The 21832-nt window shown below is 37.1% G+C and overlaps 1 long non-coding RNA gene across 1 annotated transcript in view; it reads right to left on the bottom strand.

The window, feature by feature from the left end:
• LOC129059349 (uncharacterized) overlaps window positions 1-6291 on the bottom strand; it is a 66550-nt gene extending 60259 nt beyond the window's left edge. Inside the window, exons 1-3 of the long non-coding RNA XR_008525166.2 lie at window positions 6141-6291; window positions 5251-5299; window positions 3352-3469 (exon numbers count right to left, since the gene is read on the bottom strand). This is a non-coding gene — a long non-coding RNA (uncharacterized LOC129059349). The remainder of the gene's footprint in view (window positions 1-3351; window positions 3470-5250; window positions 5300-6140) is intronic.
• Window positions 6292-21832: the final 15541 nt, after the last annotated feature.

The raw sequence follows: 21832 nt of genomic DNA, 5'->3' as shown, positions 1-21832 counted from the left end.
ATACATTGCTTATTTGAAGAATGAAAGGATGAAGCGATCAGGAATGCAGGTGGTCTAAAGCAGCTAGGTCTCCCAGCCAATAGCCTGCCAGCATAGCACAGGAATTTTGCCAGAAACACGAATGATTTTGGAAGAAGATTCTCTCTCAAAGCTTTGAAATAAGAGCCCAGGCTAACTGATGCCTTGATTGTAGTCCTGTGAGATTTGGAAAAGGGGACGCAGTTGAGCCTACCAAGACTTTTGGCCTACAGAGTTTTAAGAAAATATGTTTGTGTTGTTCCAAACAATGAAATTTGTGACTATTTGCTACAGCAGTGATAGAAAACTAAGACACTGATCCACAGAAAGAATGGGCTTCCTACTTTGGATAACAGGAGCAACATATCCAATTGTAATCTCTTTTTTGTTGTCCACCAGTATACTCACAACTAATTTTAAGTAGGATCTTTATCCCTCGTATAGGTGCCTTTTTCATTCCACGTATTTTGATTTTTTCCTGAATTTTTTAAACAGTTTAATGATGTTTGTGTTTGCACCTTTAAAAAATTATATTAAGTTGCAACATCCTATTTAGAAATAAATGGAATATAAATATGAAAAATAAAATTAATTTTGTTTTTATTCATAGCTTCTGTCATTGTGAAATATTTAAATAGAGTCTACTGGAATACACAAAAGGCAAGGTAAAATAAATTAGGATTATATGTGATGAACATCAATTGTATTTCATAGACAATATATATTTTCTGCACCTTTGATGGCAGTAGACTGAGTTTTGGGGGAGATTTACCTTTCCTGCTTTATCTGAAATCTTGATGGTAGTGGCATGACATATATCTTACCACTTTAGTGAAGGGAATCTCTCCTAAGTTCTCCGTGGGGACATAGTTAAATCGTAGATTATCTGTTCTTACATAATCCATTTTAGCTTTTTTTTTTTTTTTTTTTTTTTTTTGAGACGGAGTCTCGCTCTGTCGCCCAGGCTGGAGCGCAGTGGCGCAATCTTGGCTCACTGCAAGCTCCGCCTCCCGGGTTCACGCCATTCTCCTACCTCAGCCTCTCGGAGTAGCTGGGACTACAGGCGCCCACCACCACGCCCGGCTAATTTTTGTATTTTTAGTAGAGATGGGGTTTCACCGTGGTCTCGATCTCCTGACCTCGTGACCCGCCCGCCTCGGCCTCCTAAAGTGCTGGGATTACAAGCGTGAGCCACCGCGCACGGCCAGCATATTTTTATGTAACCTTTAAAACCCATTCTCAATATTTTGCCTCAGATGTTCTAGCATCTCCACCTAATTTACTGTAAACTATTAATTTTTCTAAGGTTCGGCAAACCAAAAATGGCACTGGAAAAAGTTAAAAGTAAGACTTTAAGGGTATTGTGAAAGGAATAGACACAATAATGACGTATCAATTCAATGCTATTAAAACAACAGAAAGAGAGCTTTCAAAAGGTAGAGTAGGCAGATAGAAGATATCAGGTCATCTGTATTTTTTCACTTGCCTTATGCAAAGAAACAGTTAACATTATCCTATCTTTGTATCTTCAGAACCGGAGGTAGTTTTATAACTGGAATAAGATGCTCACTGAGAAAGTTAGTGTATTAGTCCATTCTCACGCCGCTAATAAAGACGTATCTGAACTGGGTAATTTATAAAGAAAAAGAGGTTTAATGGACTCACAGTTCCACATGGCTGGAGAGGCCTCACAATCATGGCAGAAGACGAAGCAGGAGCAAAGAACGTTTACATGGCGGCAGGCGAGAGTTTGTACAGGGAAAACTATGCTTTATAAAACCGTCAGATCTCGTGATACTTACTCACTATCACGAGAACAGCACAGGAAAAAGCCGCCCGTATGATTCAATTACCTCCCACCAGGTCTCTCCCACTGTAACACTTGCTGTCTGAGGCTTTAGAGGTCATTGGTACTCCCCTCCCCGCTACATGCTTCCGTAGGGCTCACAGAGTTTTGTTCCAGCTGGCACCCAAAAGCGCTCACCTGCGTGCTCCTTCCCGGGAAGGATTGAGCGCCAACAGGTTCCAGTGAGTGGAGTTTGCCCCTGCCAATGCTGAAGCAGCTGGCTAGCTCCAGTGTCTGCACTGCAGTTCCCACCCGCCAAGGGGTCAGGGGAATTTCCTGCTTCAGTATATTCCTCAAGACTGAGGATTTACTTACTTTTATAAGTGCCTAATTTGTAAGACAAAGCTCTCTTTCAACAAAGCATCAGCATTCTCTGAGTTGATAGGTGGCTTACCTAAGTCTTTTTTTCTTTAATTTTTATTTTACTGCTTTGAACTTGAGTGTTCATATTACCTCCTCAACACTCATAATTATTTATAATTGCCATTTTTACAGTACGGCTCAGGTACTACACTATTTTTATAGCCCAGTATGGACCCTTAGATCTTTACTCCAACCAAATTCACAACATGTGGGGGTCTTAGGACTTCGGATGTTTTATTATGCTAAGAGTTCTCACTCCTTTACTTATCACCATAAATAGCCAGAGGACAATTCTGTACTGGAAACCCATTATGAGAATCTGCTTTCTAGGAATCCGCTTCTAATACCACTTGTCTTTGTTTTGATTTACCCAAAATCAACCTTGAGATGGGAATTCAAGTATCAGTGGTTTATTGGAAGGTAATTTAGGGAATCATAATAGTTGTGTGGAGAAGTTAGACCCCCCAAAAATATAAATACTACATTAGATCATTTGAATTTTGATTCTTGATTTGACCCTTCTTTTCTATCAGGGATCAGGAAACTTTTTTTTTTTTTGAGACAGAGTCTTGCTCTGTTGCCCAGGCTGGAGTGCTGTGGCGCGATCTCAGCTCACTGCAACCTCCATCTCCTGCCTCAGCCTCCTGAGCAGCTGGGACTACAGGCGCCCACCACCACGCCCGGCTAATTTTTTGTATTTTTAGTAGAGACGGGATTTCACCATGTTAGCCAGGATGGTCTCGATCCTCTGACCTCGTGATCCACCCTCCTCGGCCTCCCAAAGTGCTGGGATTACAGGTGTGAGCCACTGCGCCCGGCCAGAAAACTTTTTCTGTAAAGGGTCGGTTAGTAAATGTTTTAGGCTTTGCAGGCCATGTGATCTCTGTCCTAGCCACTGAACTTGTCATGGTAGCATAAAAACAGCCATGGATAATGTGTCACTGATTGAACATGGATATGTTCCAATAACGTTATTTATAAAAACAGGCACTGGACTGGATTTGGCCCAGAGGCCCTACTTTATTAATTCATACCCTATTTTATGTCTCAAGGACAAGAATCATGACTTTTTATCCATATAACATAACTATTTGGCCAACTGTCTACACATAGATAATACTTACAGAGAAATGATAAAAATTTTAACATATTTATAGGTGATATGGATGGTGACATTGCAATGATCTTTCCTCTTGCTTACTTCAATGAACTTGAAAATATGGTTGCATTTTAAAAGGTAAGCTGAAAATTAAAACCCAAGATTGAATCATGAATAGTCATCTTCAAAGCAGAATAGCAATGCACCACCCAAACAAGCTTGGCAGTCACCTAATTTACTTTATTGCCCTTGATAAAGAAATAATATTTCCCCCAGTTGGTCAATTGTAAATAGATGGAAAGCAGATGAAGCAGAGAGAGAGGCAAACTTTGACTGAATAGCACTACTGTATCCAAAATAGAAAGGTGGAGCTTCAAGGATTTGACCTCATTGCCCTCAAGACAGGCAGAATGCTACTGTGGAAAGGATCCTTAGTCAGTCATAAATTTTGCTAAATATTTTACCTAATTCCCGCTTGCTTTTGTTCGTTGTTATTTTACCAACTTTCATGGAAAATTTTTGTATAAAATGTATTATTATCCCATTCATATTAAGTTCAAGCATATGCCTAAGTAAGCATGATACCACATAAGGACACAGCCTTAGAGAGCAAATTTATTTTTTGTAAAAAAGCAGCACAAGCTGGGTGTGGTGGCTTATGCATTTAATCACAGAACTTTGGGAGGCCAAAGGCAGGAAGATCAGTTGAGGCCAGGAGTTCTACACCAGCCTGGCCAAATGGTGAAACCCCATCTCTACTAAAAACACAAAGAACAGCCAGGTGTGGTGGTGGGCCTGTAGTCCCAGCTACTCGGGAGGCTGAAGCACAAGAATCACTTGAACCTGGAGACATAGGTTGCAGTGAGCCGAGATCATGCCACACACCCCAGCCTGAGTGACAAAGGGGACTACATCTCAAAAACAAACAAAAAAAGCAGCTCAAATTTTACATATAGTGAGTAAGAGGATGACTAGAAGTGTGCTTTGAGGAATGGCATATTTATTAAACAAAGTGTGTACAAAGGTATTTCGTATATTGTATTAGCACTTTACACTTCTGTTACAAATGTTGCTTTGCATGAAATTTTTACACAATGATAAAAGTACTTGCCTAAGTATTGTTATATCTTTCCTTTTTGGAAATCTTTCTGAGGAATGGGGAACCCCTTTCATAAGTTATCCAAACAATGCTCATAATTTCAGAATGAAGTATTTTCATGCATGTATTAGCATCACTCTTAGTTATTAGATATAAACAGCAAATTGAATGAAATGTTTTTTTCTCAAAATATGTAGGCTATCTAGTTCTAAATACATATTTTAGCTCTTTCTTCAGCTGGACTATGCTCGTCCTCCTTTCTAGTTGAGGTAATAAATTTAACAATATTATTGAGAGGTGAAGCCAGCTGGGCTTCTGGGTTCGGTAGGAACTTGGAGAACTTTTCTGTCTGGCTAAAGGATTGTAAATGCACCGATCAGTGCTCTGTGTCTAGCTAAAGCTTTGTAAATGCACCAATCAGCACTCTGTAAAAACTCACCAGTCAGCACTCTGTGTCTAGCTAAAGGTTTGTAAACGCACCAGTCAGCACTCTGTAAAAACGGACCAATCAGCGCTCTGTAAAATGGACCAATCAGCAGGGCATGGGTGGGGCCAAATAAGGGAATAAAAGCTGGCCAGGCGAGCCAGCAGGGGCAACCTGTTCGGGGATTTGTTCTTTCACTCTTCACAATAAATCTTGCTGCTGCTCACTCTTTAGGTCCGCACTACCTTTATGAGCTGTAACACTCACTGCAGAGGTCTGCTGCTTCACTCCTGAAGTCAGGTGAGACCATGAATCCACCGGAAGGAAGAAACCCCGGACACATCTGAACATCTGAAGGAACAAACTCCGGACACACCATCTTTACGAACTGTAACACTCACCGTGAGGGTCTGCAGCTTCATTCTTGAAGTCAGCGAGACCAAAAACCCACTGGAAGGAACCAATTCCAGACACATTATCACTAATAAAACCTATGGCTGTACCTTCTAGCATTATATATAAAAAGTGCAACATAGAAAACAAAATTTAAATCCACAAATATTTAATATTCACAACTTCTGGATTTATCTCATGTTGCAAACTATTTTCGTTACCCTATTCTTCATATGAGAAATATAAAACATCAGCATTTCATTGGTGAAATGTTCTTTATAGCAGTTTAAATAATTGCATACAATCATGTGCTATATGTATTCTCTTGCAATAAATAATGGCATGAGCATAATTACAAGAATTAATGACCTGGCATTAGTGTAGCTGTAAATCAAGCAAAATCTGCAAATTATTTTAATTGAAGCATCCAGTTAAAATATTTTGGTCAATGAGCCTTTACAAATTGTATTAAAATGTGTAAAAATAATTTTGCTGTGCTATGTATTATGCTAACACACATTTATGATGGCAGACTTTAAAATACAATCTTTCCTTTTTTTCTAATAGAATTATGCATTTATTTATCAACTTACCTGAGAAGATATCTAGTCTCAAACTGTCACTGAATAGATAAAAACATTGTGAAAAAAAAATTTTTTTCCATATAAACCTATGTTTTCCAGTTACTAGGTAAGATGTACTAGTTTTATACTGTTGAGTAACAAATTATCACATTTTGCAGCTATAAAAAGCATGCATTTATTATCACACAGTTTCTATGCATCAGAAGTCCAGCACATTTTAGCCCCTCCTTCATTCAAGGTCTCACAAGGTTAAAGTTCAGATGTCAACTGGGCTATCTTTTCTTCTAGAGCTTGGGGTTTTTGTTAAGACTCACATCATTGTTGACAGGATTCAATTCCTTCTACCTATAGGGCTGAGGTCACCATTTTCTTTTTCCATGTTGTCCAGAGGATGCTCTCAGCTCCTGGAGGTCCCCAACCAGGCCCTTGCCACATGGCCTAGTACATGGCAGCTCACTTCCTCAAAACCAGCTGGAAAATATCTCTCTGAGGTTGCCAGGGCCAATGTCTTAAGTAACAATGACGAGAATGACTATCACATCACAATCACAGTCCCTGTTTACACTCAAAGGTAGGGTATATGCTAGGGACAGGATGCTGAGGTTTATCTTAAAATTCTGTTTGCCATGCTGCCCCAATTGCATGTTTCAGCCACAAGCAGAAAATGGTCTCTCCCTGGTCCCAAAAAATAATTGCTTGTCACAGTCCACAACCACCAAACTGGAGACTGATTACCATTTACACTTGACTGGAATTAAGACTATCACTGCTAGAATGGTTCTTTATGGCTTATAAACAGAGGAGTTGAATAATTTCTGAAAATGGCTAGTTATGAAATAATTTTGTTGATTTATTATTTAAATATTCAGCCTGTACATCTCCTGATACTGATATCATGTTTTCTCATGAAGATGTGTGCATAACCCCCTCTTATGAATTAATTAACATACAGCCATGACCCAAAATAGTTTTTCACCATTAATATTTTAAAAGTAAAATGAACAACTATTTACATCAAATTTTCACCTCATCACTTCATCCCCAAACCTCCCTCACACATTCGCCTCAAGGTTGATAATTTTTGGATGATTATGAAAAATTTTGAGAAATCTACTGAAAATTTCACGAGGCAACATTTTTTATCTGAAATAAAGAAGAGAGTACAGTAATCCCACCAAATGATATTCAAGTCAGCAGAGTCAAGGTCAAAAGCAGAGAAATAGTTCCTTCAATCTGTTTTTACTGGAATATATAATTCATTTGATAATGTTACAAATACAACCAGATCTAGCCAAGGGCATTTTTATCAGGTGTGATGAATTGTGTTTGACCTACTGGTACCACCCACTGAATACTTAACTTCCTGTATTTCAATAACTTCTCTGATAATCAACCACCTGGGCAACATTTGCAGTCTTTCAAGTTGTCACTTTGGGACATGAATTAGTGTTAGCATACACATAAATCATTGCAGCAAGTCAAGAGGAACTGAAACACAGTGCTGTTGGCTTCGATACAGTCACAGCCGGAAACTGAAGTGGATACGTTCATGCAGTTAAAATAAATAGGTTCTACTTCTAACATATTTAATTCTTGTGATTTTCTGTTTTGTTAGATTCTACCAAAATTACTGTCCCTAAAATTAAAACCATTGTTGTTAAAAGTGGAGGATTATCATCATAAACAAACCAAGCTGTGTGATATTTTTCTTTTTAAAAGAAAACCTAAAGAACACTCAATAATGGAGGCCTCACATTTTGGTATACCAAATTATTGAAAATTAAGAGTGATATAATTATCATCTGATGCTGCTACACCATTCTTTCTGTGAGCCTTCGAATCAACAGCTTCGGAGGAATTAATAGCAATACTGAAAAGGAATAACATCTTACTTATTTCATGTCATTACAAAAACTTGTCAAAGTCATTTTGAAATTTTGTGTCCTTTGGGAGATCATTTAAAAAATAATAATTAGTCCATCTAGTACCTCCAGATAACAACTTTTCCTAACTTCCTCAAGCAGATTTATTTATATTTTAAACATCATCATTAGACTATATTCATAGTCTTAGTTTTGTTTGATTCTATACCTTCTTTGAAAACAATCTATATCCCAATTTCAGTTTTTATCTAGTGAAAATCAAGAATACTTATTAGTACAATAAAATAAATAAAATAAGTCAGTTCTCAGTTACTTTTAAATTTTATTTAAAAGGATATAATTGGATCTAAAAGTTTTCTGTGTTTGCTAATTTTTTAAACCAGGCACATTTAATTTCAGGTGACTTTTAATGAAAATCTGTTTTTAATATTTTTATTAGTATTCCTTCAAGCATTATATTAAGTTTAAAAACATGGATAATCAAATATGTCATTTAACATGAGTTTTGAGGATGGTGGAAGTAACAATCCTCTGTAAATAAAAGATACTATGAAATTTCATACAGTTAAAATGTTATAAATCAGAAAAAAGATAATAATAAATAGCTTTCAGATACACTAGATGACTTAGAGATAAAAAAGATAATTACTGAAAATATAATAATAGCCAGATTCAAATTAGACAAGTGAATTTAATTCCCAGGTATATTTTTTCTTCCCACTAATACTTTACCAATGAAAGTAAATATGAGTAAAAGTAAAGATTCAGGCAGACAAAAACAAGAGAGAGGTCTAAAGGTGAAAAGGCAAATAGGTGAGTGTTAACTAACGTGTGTGCCCAGGTCAAACCAGAAAATAAAGCAGTGATTGTCACCTACATCTCGAGAGGTTGATGCTCAAGAGCCAGGTAGGGTCGCATGCAGGAGTGAAATTTTCAGAATATCAGTGGAGGATCTGTGTCCTGAACACCAGGGATCCCCTTTTGGGCAAAGACCTCCAAAAAAAGGACTGGCAAGGTGAACAGGTACCAGGAAGAGGCTGATTGATATTAAGCAACCAATTGGACATTTAGACATAGCCACATCGCATCCCCAGCTTTTGTCATGAGATTACTTCTCTTTTCTCAGGCCTAATGGGAAGGCCTGAGGAGGCTTGTCTGAAAAACCTAAAAGACCATGGGGAGAAGTTTCCATCTATTGACATTTGAGTCTCCCCTTGCACAGTCAGCATTGCATAAAGTCATCAAAGTTACAAGCCTCACCCATATAAATAGATATTCCATTAAGTATTGTTAGTGGTTCACATCTAACTCATGCATTTAGTCATTCATTAGTTAAATGAGTATCTATTGTGCATATATCATGGTCCAGTGACTGCTCTTAGTGATTGGGATAAGTGAGTAATGGAGAAAGATCACATCTCTTAAGGTATTTATATCCTAGTTATGGGATGACCAACAGTAAACATTAGACATACAGATGCAAAAATTACCTAGTAGCAAGTGCTATGAACAAAGAGAAAAAGTGGAACTGCTTAAGAAGGTTCAAGAGTTCTGAGGACAGGAAGCAGTTATCATTAGAATGGTCAAAGGAGGTCTCATTTTAATGAGGTGAGGGAATTAGCCCTGTGAGTATCTCAGGAAAGAGAATTCCAGACAGAATAAACAGGCAGTTCAAAGGATACAAGGATCAGCATGCTTACCATGTTTGAAAAGAAACAAGTAGCTCCCTGTGGCTAGACAAAAGTAAGAGGGAAGTAGTTGGTTATAGAGAAAATGGGAGAAAGATCTTTCATAAAGAATTTAAAATTAAATAGACTACTAAGGAGCAAGATACACAAGGAAACAGAGTACTCAGCATGAAAAAGAAAAAAACATTAAATAAAAACTATAAACACAAGCAAAAGGAAATAGCGATAATGAAAGCAGCAGGAGAAATCTACACAAACCAAAATAACAATATCACCACGTTTTCAGAAACACGAAAATCATTCCATCCATAAAACGAAAAGGGTGTGACACTTGATTTTTTAAAATATCGACATCAAGACTCATTTTAATGTTTCAATCTACTAAAGAGAATCCTAACAGTGTGTGTGTGTGGAGGGAGGAGCAGTTTAAACAAAAGGTATGAGCATAAAATTGAAATTCAACTTTTTAACAACATTGCTGAACGATAGAAAATTGAACAGAATTGTCACAACTTTTACAGAAAATGCTGTTTAAGATAGAATTCGGTTTGCAGCAAAATAATCAAAGGTGAAAAGCTATAAAGATAATTTGGTGAAAAAATGACTGAAATAAATTATTTCCAAGAACTTTCTTAAGAAGATATCCTCCAGCAAAAGGAAAACTTAACTAAGAAGGAGGACATGCTATCCAAATATAGTGACCCTTACCCAGCACAAGTCCCCAAAATACATGTGTACAAATGTCCTACAAAACAATCAGTTTAGCTTGGGACAAGACAGTAGAAGACACAAAGTGAAGGGACAATGGGGAATAAAATAGTCAATACTATAGAGTAATGATAGCATAAGAAAGAAAGTGATATTTGCATGGTAAAGTGTACAAAGAATAAACAAGACAACTATTAGGTCAAGAAAAATACGTATAAAAATATTTTTTATACATTTGGCCTTTCATGAAGTATTTCCATTGGCATAATCATGTAAATACTGAATATTAGTTTAAATAACATATACTTTTGACTATAAAGGGTAGGAGAGGAATAGTGAAGTATAAAATAATTCCATCTATGCATGTTGTCTTGAATTTTCTTATTGTTGCCATAACAATTTACTACAAACAGTGACAAAAAATAATAATATATTATTTCACAGTTTGGTAGGTCAGAAGTCCCAGTGGGCTCAGCTGGCCCTCTCCTTCAGGTTCAAGACTAAACCAAACTATTGTCTGTGCTTCATACCTTTCTGGAGGCCCTGGGGATGAATGTGTTTCCAAGCCTATTCAAGTTTTTGTCCACTTGAATTTATTTGTGGTTCTAAGACTGAGGTGTCTGTTTTCTTGCTGGCTGTCAGTTAGTGTCTATGCATATCTAAAGCACAGCACTTGAGTCGCCCCTTCAAGTTAGGGTGGAGGTGGGGGTACCCTTAAGTCCTAGAGGTATCTATCTAGCGACATGTGGTGGTACTTCCACTGTTCTTTCTCTCAGCCTGTATAACTGCTTGCATTTTTTCCTATTGTTGCTGCAACAAACATCACAAATGTAATTGTTTAAAAAATACACATATTATTTTACAGTTCTCTTTGTTAAGAGTCCAACATGGATATTACCAGCCTAAAGTCAACGTGTTGGTCAGGCTGCCATTTCCTCTAGCAGCTCCCAAAGAGCATCCATTTCCTTGTCTTTTCCATCTTTTTGAACCCACCTGCAAACCTTGGCTCATGCTCTCCTTCCTCCATCTTTGAAAGCCAACAGTGAGTGTCAGGAGGAGTCCTGCCCACATCACATTACTGCTACCTTCTCTCCTGCCTCCCTCTTTCACATTTAAGGATCCTGTGATGGCACTGGTCCCACTGAGATAATCCAGGATAAACCTATTTTGAAGTCAGCTGATTAGCAACATAATATGATTTGTAATATTACTTAATCCCCTAAAGTAACCTAACATTCACAAATTCTGGGAGATTAGGATTATGGATGATTTGGGGAGAACATTATTCAGTCCGCCACAGTCTCTATTCAGTCCATTCTTTTATTATTTGTATGTAATGAATAAATCACAACCTGGCATAACGGAATGAAGTACTTGTTGAGCACTGCAGATGTTATTCTGGATCTGAATTCGGCATCCTTCTGCTGTCCTTAGCTCACAGCCTTGCCCCACTTACTTTACTGTATCAGGTCCATACCTATTCCACTTTTAAAGCCATCCTACTCCCGTCTCGTGAAGAAGAATGCTCTAAACTCTCTATAACCTCCCAGCTTTTCTCATTATATTGTAAACATAGGTTAGAATTATTGCAGTAAAAACAATCCCAAGATTCCAAGGCTTTAACACAGCAAAAGTTTATTCTTTTCTTGTAGAAATTCCTGAAGCTCACAGCAACATTCCAGGTCCCAAGTAATGTATGTGATGACAGTTTTCCAGGCTGATGAAGTTCCATTATTCCGCAGCTGCACATTTTGGAGCACATGGCTTCCTCAGTTATAACACAACAGGAAGTTTGAGCAGGAGGATCTCACAGTGTCCATTAAATGCTTCAGCTCAGATATGACATAGGTCACTTGTTCTCACAATCCATTTGCGAGAATTAAGCAATCCTTAAGTGTTGGTAGTGGGAGCAGGAAGGTATAATCCTCCAAGATTCATGAAAAGAAAGGGGAGATAGGAGAGAATGTGCATTAAAATTTTCCACGGTACTCATTTTCATAGACATGTGTGACCTTTCTTAGGTAGGGTTCAATCAGCATCAATAACCTCTCAGATCTGATTTTGGGTTGCAACATTCATTCTTAAACATTTCTCTCTCACACTGAGTCCGGTATTATTATCCAAACCGTCTTCATGCTGTCTGTCTCCCACAGATCAGGTGGTCCTACCATCACAGCTGCAAGTGATTTATCAACTTCATTTCTGTAGCCTCATTCTATTAAATATTTAGATGACAGGGTAAAAAATTATCTATGGTCTAAGTCAAACACCTCTAGGTAGTTTAGCCAAAAAAGTTACTCTGTTTAAAAATACACTACCATTTCCATCCCTCAATACAGCTCCTAGTAGCTCCCTATAAAATATTGAAATGCTTATGTAAACATTAACACCAATATGATTTTTTTCATTTTCTTGTAGCTGCACATGTTTATGTTGACATACCCAGTGCTATTCTGATTCATGCTTGTATTAGTTTTTAAGTCAAATTTTTAACTTGACTTAAAGTACATTTACGGCCGGGCACAGTGGCTCACACCTATAATCCCAGCACTTTAGGGGGCCGAGGCAGGTGGATCACGAGGTCAGGAGATCGAGACCATCCTGGCTAACACGGTGAAACCCCGTTTCTACTAAAAATACAAAAAATTAGCTAGGCATGGTCGTGGGCGCCTGTAGTCCCAGCTACTCAGGAGGCTGAGGCAGGAGAATCGCTTGAACCCGGGAGGCAGAGCTTGCACCTAGCCGAGATCACGCCACTGCACAGTAGCCTGGGTGACAGAGCGAGACTCCTTCTCAAAAAAAAAAAAAAAAAAAAAAAGGATATTTACTACTTCAGTTTCCCAGGGTCAGAAGCCCAAGCATAGTCCATCTGGTTCTTTACTTAGGATCTCACAGGGATGTAATCAAGGAGCCAATCTGGCTGCATTCTCACTGGGAGATGTGAAGCAGAATGCAGCTGCAAACACATGCAGGCTGTTGGAAGACTCCATTTCCTCGTGGCTGTAGGACTCATGGCAGCTTGCTGTTCTAGGCCAGCAGTAAAGGGTCTGAATTCAGGGAAGGCCCTCCAAACTTGCGGGTGATTCCAACTGATAAAGGCAGGCAACTTCTGATAATCTCCCTTTTGATTAACTGAAAATAGACTGATTTAGGGTATGAGTTACATCTGGAAAATCCTTTAACATTGCTGGTATAACATAACCTAATCAAAGGAGTGACACTCATCTCTTTCCCACATAATGTAATTTAATCATGAGTGTGGTACCAGGAATTGGAGACCATGGGAGCCATCTTAGAATTCTGGTTATCGCTAGGATCCTGTCTTCATCTTTCAAACATGGGAGATTTGTGGAACGTCTCCTCTTTAAAACACCTGTAACATTTCAGGAGGCTGTGTGAGTGCATTGTCACTGATTGTATAATGCTTGCAGTGAGTCTTTTCAATCTAAAAAATCATTTCTTCATTTCTGAAACTTGCTTATATGGATTTCTATGATAACTTCTATCTCTCCATTTTTTATCTTGGGGGTATTTTTCTTAGTTTCTCCTAGTTACTGTTTTGTTTATTTTAAAATATAATTTATTCATTTGTTAATATATACTATAATATTTTCAATTTCCAAGAACTTTTATTTTTATATGAATATTTTTATTTTCTTCATTTTGTTTGTGAGATGAAATTCCATGTCATAAAATTGTAGAGACTTTTTTTGTAGTTCTTTCCCTGTTCTGCTTAAAACTTCTCTGGTACCTCTGAGTTGTTCATTTTAGATCTGCTAGTTTTATTATCTGACTTTTATTTAGAATATTCATTCAAATGATTCATTTTTTTTTTTTTTGCTGCCCATTAACAATCAAGAGAGCAACATAAAATAATTGATTGAAAGCACCGTATGTCGATAAAACTTGTTGCATAGCCTGCCTCACTGTAAGATCACACTTCTGTTTCCTGGCTTTCATTGGATCACTTCCAATAACATGGTTTAATTTAAATGAAATTTTTAGAAATCATTCTGATTTTATTTTATGCCTTACCTCTTTTGGTCCTGCCAGAGAACATTCTCTGCTTTTAAGGACTCATATGATTTGATTGGGTCCATCGATATGATCCAAAATAATCTCCCTTTTTAAAGTTCATAACCTTAATGTCGTCTGCAGAGTTCCTTATTTACAGGTTCTAGGGATGAGGGCGAGGGCATCATAGGAAGTCCTTTCTTCTACATAGGTTGTTTAGCTTCCCCAGAAAGTGAACTTCATGACTTCTACCTGTATAAGTCTGGCTGCCAACATTTTGGTGGTTTAGTAATGAAAGAACTTCAGAATTTTAACTAATCTCTTTACTTTTAGTTTATTCTATAAACCATATCCAGTTTTGCCTGTTATCTCTTTTATTTTATTTTATTTTTGAGATGGAGTCTCGCTCTGTGGCCCAGGCTGGAGTGCAGCGGCACAGTCTCGGCTCACTGCAAGCTCCGCCTCCTGGGTTCACACCATTCTCCTGCCTCAGCCTCCCGAGTAGCTGGGACTACAGGCGCCCGCCACCACGCCAGGCTAATTTTTTGTAGTTTTAGTAGAGATGGGGTTTCACTGTGATAGCCAGGATGGTCTCGATCTCCTGACCTCGTAATCCGCCCACCTCAGCCTCCCAAAGTCCTGGGATTACAGGCGTGAGCCACCACTCCTAGTCCTTGCCTGTTATCTCTGAATTCACATAACATCAGCTCCAATTTCTCTAACTTCAGTTTTCTGTGTTTCTTCAAGAGAAGTATAGCTATCTGGCTGTTTAATGTTGGAATAAAGACTGCAATGTCTAGCTGCTCCATAGATAAACTTTTGACAAAGTCTCTTGTCAGCCATAACAGCATCCCGCCTTCAGGCATACATAGTACCTTTAATCCCTGAGCCTTTTCAGGATTTCATGCATTAGTTTTGTGAGTGTAAACACACACATGCACCACACACAGACACACACAGATACACATGCACCCTCCCCAACACACATAAACTCAGAGAGAGAGAGAAAAGAGAGAATTTGCTTTATCTGCTCTGCCACATATTTATTTCTAATTTTCTTTTCTCCAGATTCTAAAACTCTTGTCTTCTGCTATCTGCTCTCCTATGCACATTGTACTTATCAGTTAATGTAGTTTTATTTTATTCACAGCTAAATTTTGAGGAAAATTAGGAGAAAGTGCCTATAGCAAAATATATTCAAGAATTTAACTGAATGTGCCCATTTGTTTTCAAATTCTCTTAATTTTATTTTCATCAAATAGTATAGCTGGTCTCACACATTTGATATTGAGTTGTAGCTCTAAAATCTTTCCAATTCTATAACAAGTATTTAATTAAATGGTTGCTTAGAGTATTTTGGTTTATATCCTGAACATGAGAGGTGCCTGTGTGTTGGGGTGTGTGTTTGCTGTTTTTCATTACTGATTTCTAATGTCATTACATAATGATGAATGACTAAAGGTTGTATCCCATTCCTTTCGCAAATACATTAGGTTTCCTTTGTGACATTTAAATTTGTTCATTGCTTGTTTGAAAGTTGTGCTGTAATTTATTATTGTTGCTGTTTTGCTTATCGGTTTCAAAACACAGATTCCTTAGTTCTTTTTCATCTCGCTTTGTTCTCTTGTGTTAACTCCACCATGATTCTGTCATTTGAGTTTAGTTCTGAACTGCTATGAATATCTTTTCTCACTGGTGTTTATTCTTTTGCAGTTGTTGCTGTTGTTTATAGAGCTTATTTAATATCTTTCAGTGCTTCCTCCTGGAATCAGTAGGCCATATTCCAAAACGGCGAAGTGTAGTTCAGTAGTAGGAACCCGTTTACAGAATTCATCGTACTTAGAGAATTAAGGAGACAATTCATATCATTTTACTCCTCATAGAGCCATGAATGCGTATCCTGCAACGTGATAAAGTACTATTTCAGCACTGGAATACTTTCACAAATTTTCTCATTCCACAAAAACCCGATTTTGTGTGTATCATCTTCCAGTGACTTATATGTGTATATCTTTAATTCATCTTTGAGCTTAAAATGTAATATTTTTGTTATGAAGTCATTTTGTTACTTTTTTGATGTGTTACTTGACTTCCTGCATCCAGGTTTACAGCTTTATGTTGAATATTCATCTGGCTTTTCTTCTTTTGTACATTATCAGTTCTTTTTCTTGGGTCCTTTCAAAATCTGTTTTGTTATTGGTGTTCTTAAATTTCCCTATAGTATGCCTAGATTTCTACATTCTTTTTCTTTCATATATTATTTAAGTACTTATAAATTGTTTTGATTTTTCTTATTTTTCATTATGTTAAATGTTCAGGTATTATATTGTTATCTTTACTTTTTTCTTTCTATGGGATTCTTATTATATGAATATCGACATTCCCACCTATATCTTTTCTACCACTTATGCTTTATAGCAATCTTTATATTTCTGCAACTCTTCTTGATATTTTTTGCCTTTTTCTAGAATAATTATATTTCTCTTGTTATCTACACAGTCTGATATCTAGCTATCCACATTTTTAGCCATCTCTGTGTATGGAAATATTCTCAAGGTGGTATTGAAAATTAGTACCTCATATATGTTCCTCTGGATGAGATTATGAGAAAGGAAGGATAAAGTCCTCAAGATGTGTATTTTCTGGTCTAGATTCCAGTTTTCTTTGTGTATTGACAACTCAGCTCCCAACTCCACCCAGGAGACCATGCTCATCAGGGAATTTTTATCACCCTACTCTATATGGTGATCTATTCTAAGAGCTGCCTCTTAGTTTCATAGTCATCTAACACATAGAGGTAAGAGAAAAACTCCTGGGCTGGCCCATTCACCAGTGCCTCCTGTTAGCTGTTTTCTTCTCCAGTGATGCTCCAATGTCATGATGAATTGACCCTCAACTTTTGGGCTGAACCCGACATGTTTTTATATTTGTTCTGTGTTTTCAATTTCTTTCTTTCCTGCAACAGTGAGAAGGTAAAAAATATTCTGCCAAAACAATGCTGTAAAGAGAAAAAAAAAAGAAGCTAAAAATTACTGCCTTGGTCTACCCTATGCCCGTAGTATCTCACACTTTTCTGCACTAGGCTGCTAGTGTTGCAAACTCTGGGTCCCAACCAAGTCATGCTCTCTAAAAATATCTTAAGGCTCTTATTGGTATTATGCTTAGAAGAAAGCAGGAAGATGTGGGAGTTTGGAACTTCCTAGAGACTTGTTGAATGGCTTTGACCCAAATGCTGACAGTTATATGGACAATGAGGTCCAGGCTGAGGTGGTCTCAGTTGGAGATGAGGAACTTGTTGGGAACTGTTATAAAGGTGATTCTTGCTATGTTTTAGCAAAGAGACTGGCAGCATTGTGCCCTTGCCCTAAAGAGCTGCAGAACTTTGAACTTTAAAAAGATGATTTAGGGTATCAGGTGGAAAAAATTTCTAAGCAGTAAAGCATATAAGATGTGACCTGGGTGCTCTTAAAAGCATTCTGTTTTAGGCATTCACAAAGAGATGGCTTGAAATTGGAATTTATGTTTAAAAGGGAAGCAGAACATAAAAGTTTAGAAAATTTGCAGCCTGACAATGTAATAGAAAAGAAAAAAATATTTTCTGAGGAGAAATTCATGCTGGCTTCAAATATTTGCATAAGTAACAAGGAGCCAAAAGTTAATAGCCGAGAGAATGGGGAAAATGTCTCCAGGGCGTGTCAGAGGCCTTCACAGTAGCTCCTTCCATTACGGTCCCAGAGGCCTGGGAGAAAAAAATTGTTTTGTGGGCAGGGCCCAGAGCTTGGCTGCTTTGTGCAGTCTCAGGACTTGGTGCCCTACATCTCAGCTGTGACTAAAAAGGGACCATGTACAGCTCAGGCTGTTGTTTCAGGATTTAATTCTTACAAAATTAAGTCCATTCTGGCTCACTGCAAGAGAAATCCTTTTAACACACAACTGGAGATTTTTATGATTTAGATAATGGTCTTGTTTTTCCTTATTTAATATCTGAACATGAAAACATTTATAACTTCAATTCTTTTTATTTATTTTTTTCATTGACACATAATAATCCTGAACTAACTCTGTGGGTTGTCTGTTTACTCTGTTGATTATTTCTTTTGCTGTGCAGAAGCTTTTTAGTTTAAGTCCCATCTATTTATCTGTGTTTTTCTTGCATTTCCTTTGGGTTTTGTTCATGAAGTTTTTGCCTAAGTCAATATCTAAAAGAGTTTTTCTGATGTTATCTTCTAGAATCTTTACGGTTTCAGGTCTTAGATTTAAGTCTTTGATTCATCTTAAGTTGATTTTTGTATAAGGTGAGAGATGAGGATCCAGTTTCTTTCTCCTACATGTGGCTTGCCAATTATACCAGCATAATTCATTGAATAGGGTGTCTTTACTTTAGTTTTGGTTTGCTGTGTTGAACATCAGTTGGCTGTTAGTATGTGGCTTTATTTCTGTTTTCTTTATTTTGCTCCATTAGTCTATATGCCCATTTTTATACCAGTACCATGCTGTTTTGGAGACTATGGCCTTGTAGTATAGTTTGAAGTCAGGTAATGTAATGCCTCCAGATTTGTTCTTTTTGCTTAGTCTTGCTTTGACTATGTAGTCTCTTTATTGATTCCATATGAATTTTAGCATGGTTTTTTCTAGTTTTCTGAATTGATGGTGGTATTTTGATGGGAATTTCATAGAATTTGTATAATAGATTGCTTATAGCAGTATGGCCATTTTCACAATATTGATTCCACTCATCCATGAGCATGGGATGTGTTTCCATTTGTTTTTGTTGTCTATGTTTCTTTCAGCAGTGTTTTATATTTTTCGTCGTAGAGCTCTTTCACATCCTTGGTTAGGTATATTCCCAAGTATTATTATTATTTTTTGCAGCTATTGTGAAAGGGATTGTGTTCTTGATTTGATTCTCAGCTTCGTTTCTGTTGGTGTATAGCAGAACTACTGATTTGTGTACATTGATTTCGTATCCTGAAACTTTGCTGAATTCATTTACCAGTTCTAGGAGCTGTTTGGATGAGTCTTTAGGATTTTCTAGGTGTATAATCATATCATCAGCAAACAGCAACAGTTATACTTCCTCTTCAGCAGTTTGGATGCCACTTATTTCTTTCTCTTCTCTGATTGCTCTTGCTAAGACTTCCAGTACCATGTTGAATAGAAGTGGTGAAAGTGTGCATCCTTGTCTTGTTGCAGTTCTCAGGCAGAATGCTTTCAGCATTTCCCTGTTCAGCATAATGTTGGCTGTGCATTTGTTGTAGATGGCTTTTATTACCTTAAAGTATATCCCTTCTATGCTGATTTTGCTGAGGGTTTTAATCATAAAGGGGTACTGGATTTTGTCAAGTACTTTTTCTGTGTCTATTGATATAATCATGTGATTTTTGTTTTTAATTCTGTTTTTGTGGTGAATCACAATTTTTGACTTATATATGTTAAACCATCCCTGCGTCCCTGGTATGAACCCCACTTGATCATGGTGGATTTTTTTTGTGTGTGTATGCTCTTGGATTTGTGTGTGCTAGTATTTTGTTGAGGATTTTTGCATTTATGCTCATCAGGGATATTGGTCTTTAGTTTTCTTTTTTTGTTATGTCCTACCCAGGTTTTGGTGTTAGGGTGATAACTGGCTTCATAGAATGATGTAGGGAGAATTCCCTCTTTATCTTTTAGATTAGTGTCAATAGGATTGGTACCAATTCTTCTTTGAATATCTGATAGAATTCAGCTGTGAATCCATCTGGTCCTGGACTTTTTGCTTGGCAATTTTTTTTTTTTTATCATTTCAGTCTTGCTGTTTGTTATTGGTCTGAGAAAGTACTTGATATAATTTCTTAAATTTACTGAGTCTTGTTCTGTGGCCTATCATATGATCTATCTTGGAGAATGTTCCATGTGCTGATAAAAAGAATGTATATTCTGCAGTCATTGGGTAGAATGTTCTGTAAATATATGTTAAGTCTATTTGTTTTAGTGTATAGTTTAAGTCCATTGTATCTTTGTTGACTTTGTCTTGATGACTTGTCTAGTGCTGTCAGTGGAGTATTAAAGTCCCCCACTATTCTATTTCCATCTATCTCATTTCTTAGATGTAGTAGTAATTGTTTTATAAATTTGGGAGCTCCAGTTTTGGTGCATATATATTTAGAATTGTGATATTTTCCTGTTGGACTAGTCCTTTTATCATTATATAATGTCCCTCTTTGTCTTTTTTAACTGCTGTTGCTTTAAAGTTTGTTTTGTCTGATATAAGAATAGCTACTCCTGCTCACTTTTGGTGTCCATTTTAAGGTAACATCTTTTTCCACCTCTTTACCTTAAGTTTATGTGAGTCCTTACATGTTGAGCCAGATGTCTAAACACAGCAGAAACTTGGCAGGTGAATTGTTATCCATTTTGCCATTCCGTATCTTTTAAGTGGAGCATTCAGGACAGTTACATTCAATGTTAGTATTGAGATGTGAGATACTAGTCTATTTATTGTGCTATTTATTACCTGAATACGTTTTTCTTTTTTTCGTTGTGTTATTGTTTTATAGGTCCTGTGAGACTTATGCTTTAAGGCAGTTCTAATTTTGGTGTATTTTGAAAATTCATTTCAAGATTTAGAGCTCCTTTTAGCAGTTCTTGCAGTGCTGGCTTGGTAGTGATGAATTCTCTCAGCATTTGTTTGTCTGGGAAAGACTGTATCTTTCCTCCATTTTTGAAGCTTGGTTCTTGTTGGATACAAAATTCTTGGCTGATAATTGTTTTGTTTAAAGAGGCAAAAATGAGGACCCAAATCTCTTGTAGCTTGAAGGGTTTCTGTTGAGAAGAATGTTGTTAATCTGATAGGGTTTCCTTTATAGGTTACCTTATGCTTTTGTCTCACAGCTCTTAAGATTCTTTCCTTTGTCTTGACTTTAGATGACCTGATGAATTTGTGTCCAGGTGATGGTCTTTTTGCCATGAATTTCCCAGGTGTTCTTTCAGCTTCTTGTATTTTTATGTCTAGATCTCTAGCAAGGCTGAAAAAGTTTTCCTTGATTAATCTCTCAAATATATTTTCCAAACTTTTAGATTTATCTTCTTCCTTGGAAATACCAATTTTTCTTAGGTTTAGACATTTAACATATTCCCAAACATCTCGGAGGATTCGTTCAATTTTAAAATTCTTGTTTCTTTGTCTTTGATGGACTGGGTTAATTTGAAAGCCTTGTCTTCATACTCAGAAATTCTTTCTTCTGCTTGTTTTATTCTATTGCTAAGACTTTCCAGCGCATTTGCATTTCCCTAAGTGTGTCCTTCATTTTCAGAAGTTGTGACTGTTTTTTATTTATGCTATCTATTTCGCTGAAGAATTTTCCTTTCATATTTTGTATCATGTTTTTGATTTTTTTAAGTTGGACTTCACTTTTCTCCTGTGCCTCCTAGATTAGCTTAATAATTGACCTTCTGAATTCTTTTTCTGGCAATTCAGAGATTTTTTCTTGGTTTGAATACATTGCTAGTGAGCTGGTATGTTCTATGGGAGGTATTAAAGACTCTTGTTTTGTCATATTACCAGAATTGTTTTTCTGGTTCCTTCTCATTTGGATACATTATGTCAGAGGGAAGATCTGGGATTCAAGCACTGCTGTTCAGATTCTTTTGTCCCAGGGATGCTCCCTTGATGTGGTTTCCCCCTTCTTCTTCTAGGAATAGGGCTTCCTGAGAGCTGAAGTGTAGTGATTGTTT

This window comes from Pongo abelii, chromosome 4 (assembly GCF_028885655.2).
Source record: "Pongo abelii isolate AG06213 chromosome 4, NHGRI_mPonAbe1-v2.0_pri, whole genome shotgun sequence".
Taxonomy (NCBI): domain Eukaryota; kingdom Metazoa; phylum Chordata; class Mammalia; order Primates; family Hominidae; genus Pongo; species Pongo abelii.
The sequence above is the reverse complement of the archived record's forward strand: the minus strand, read 5'-3'. Positions and strand labels throughout refer to the sequence as shown.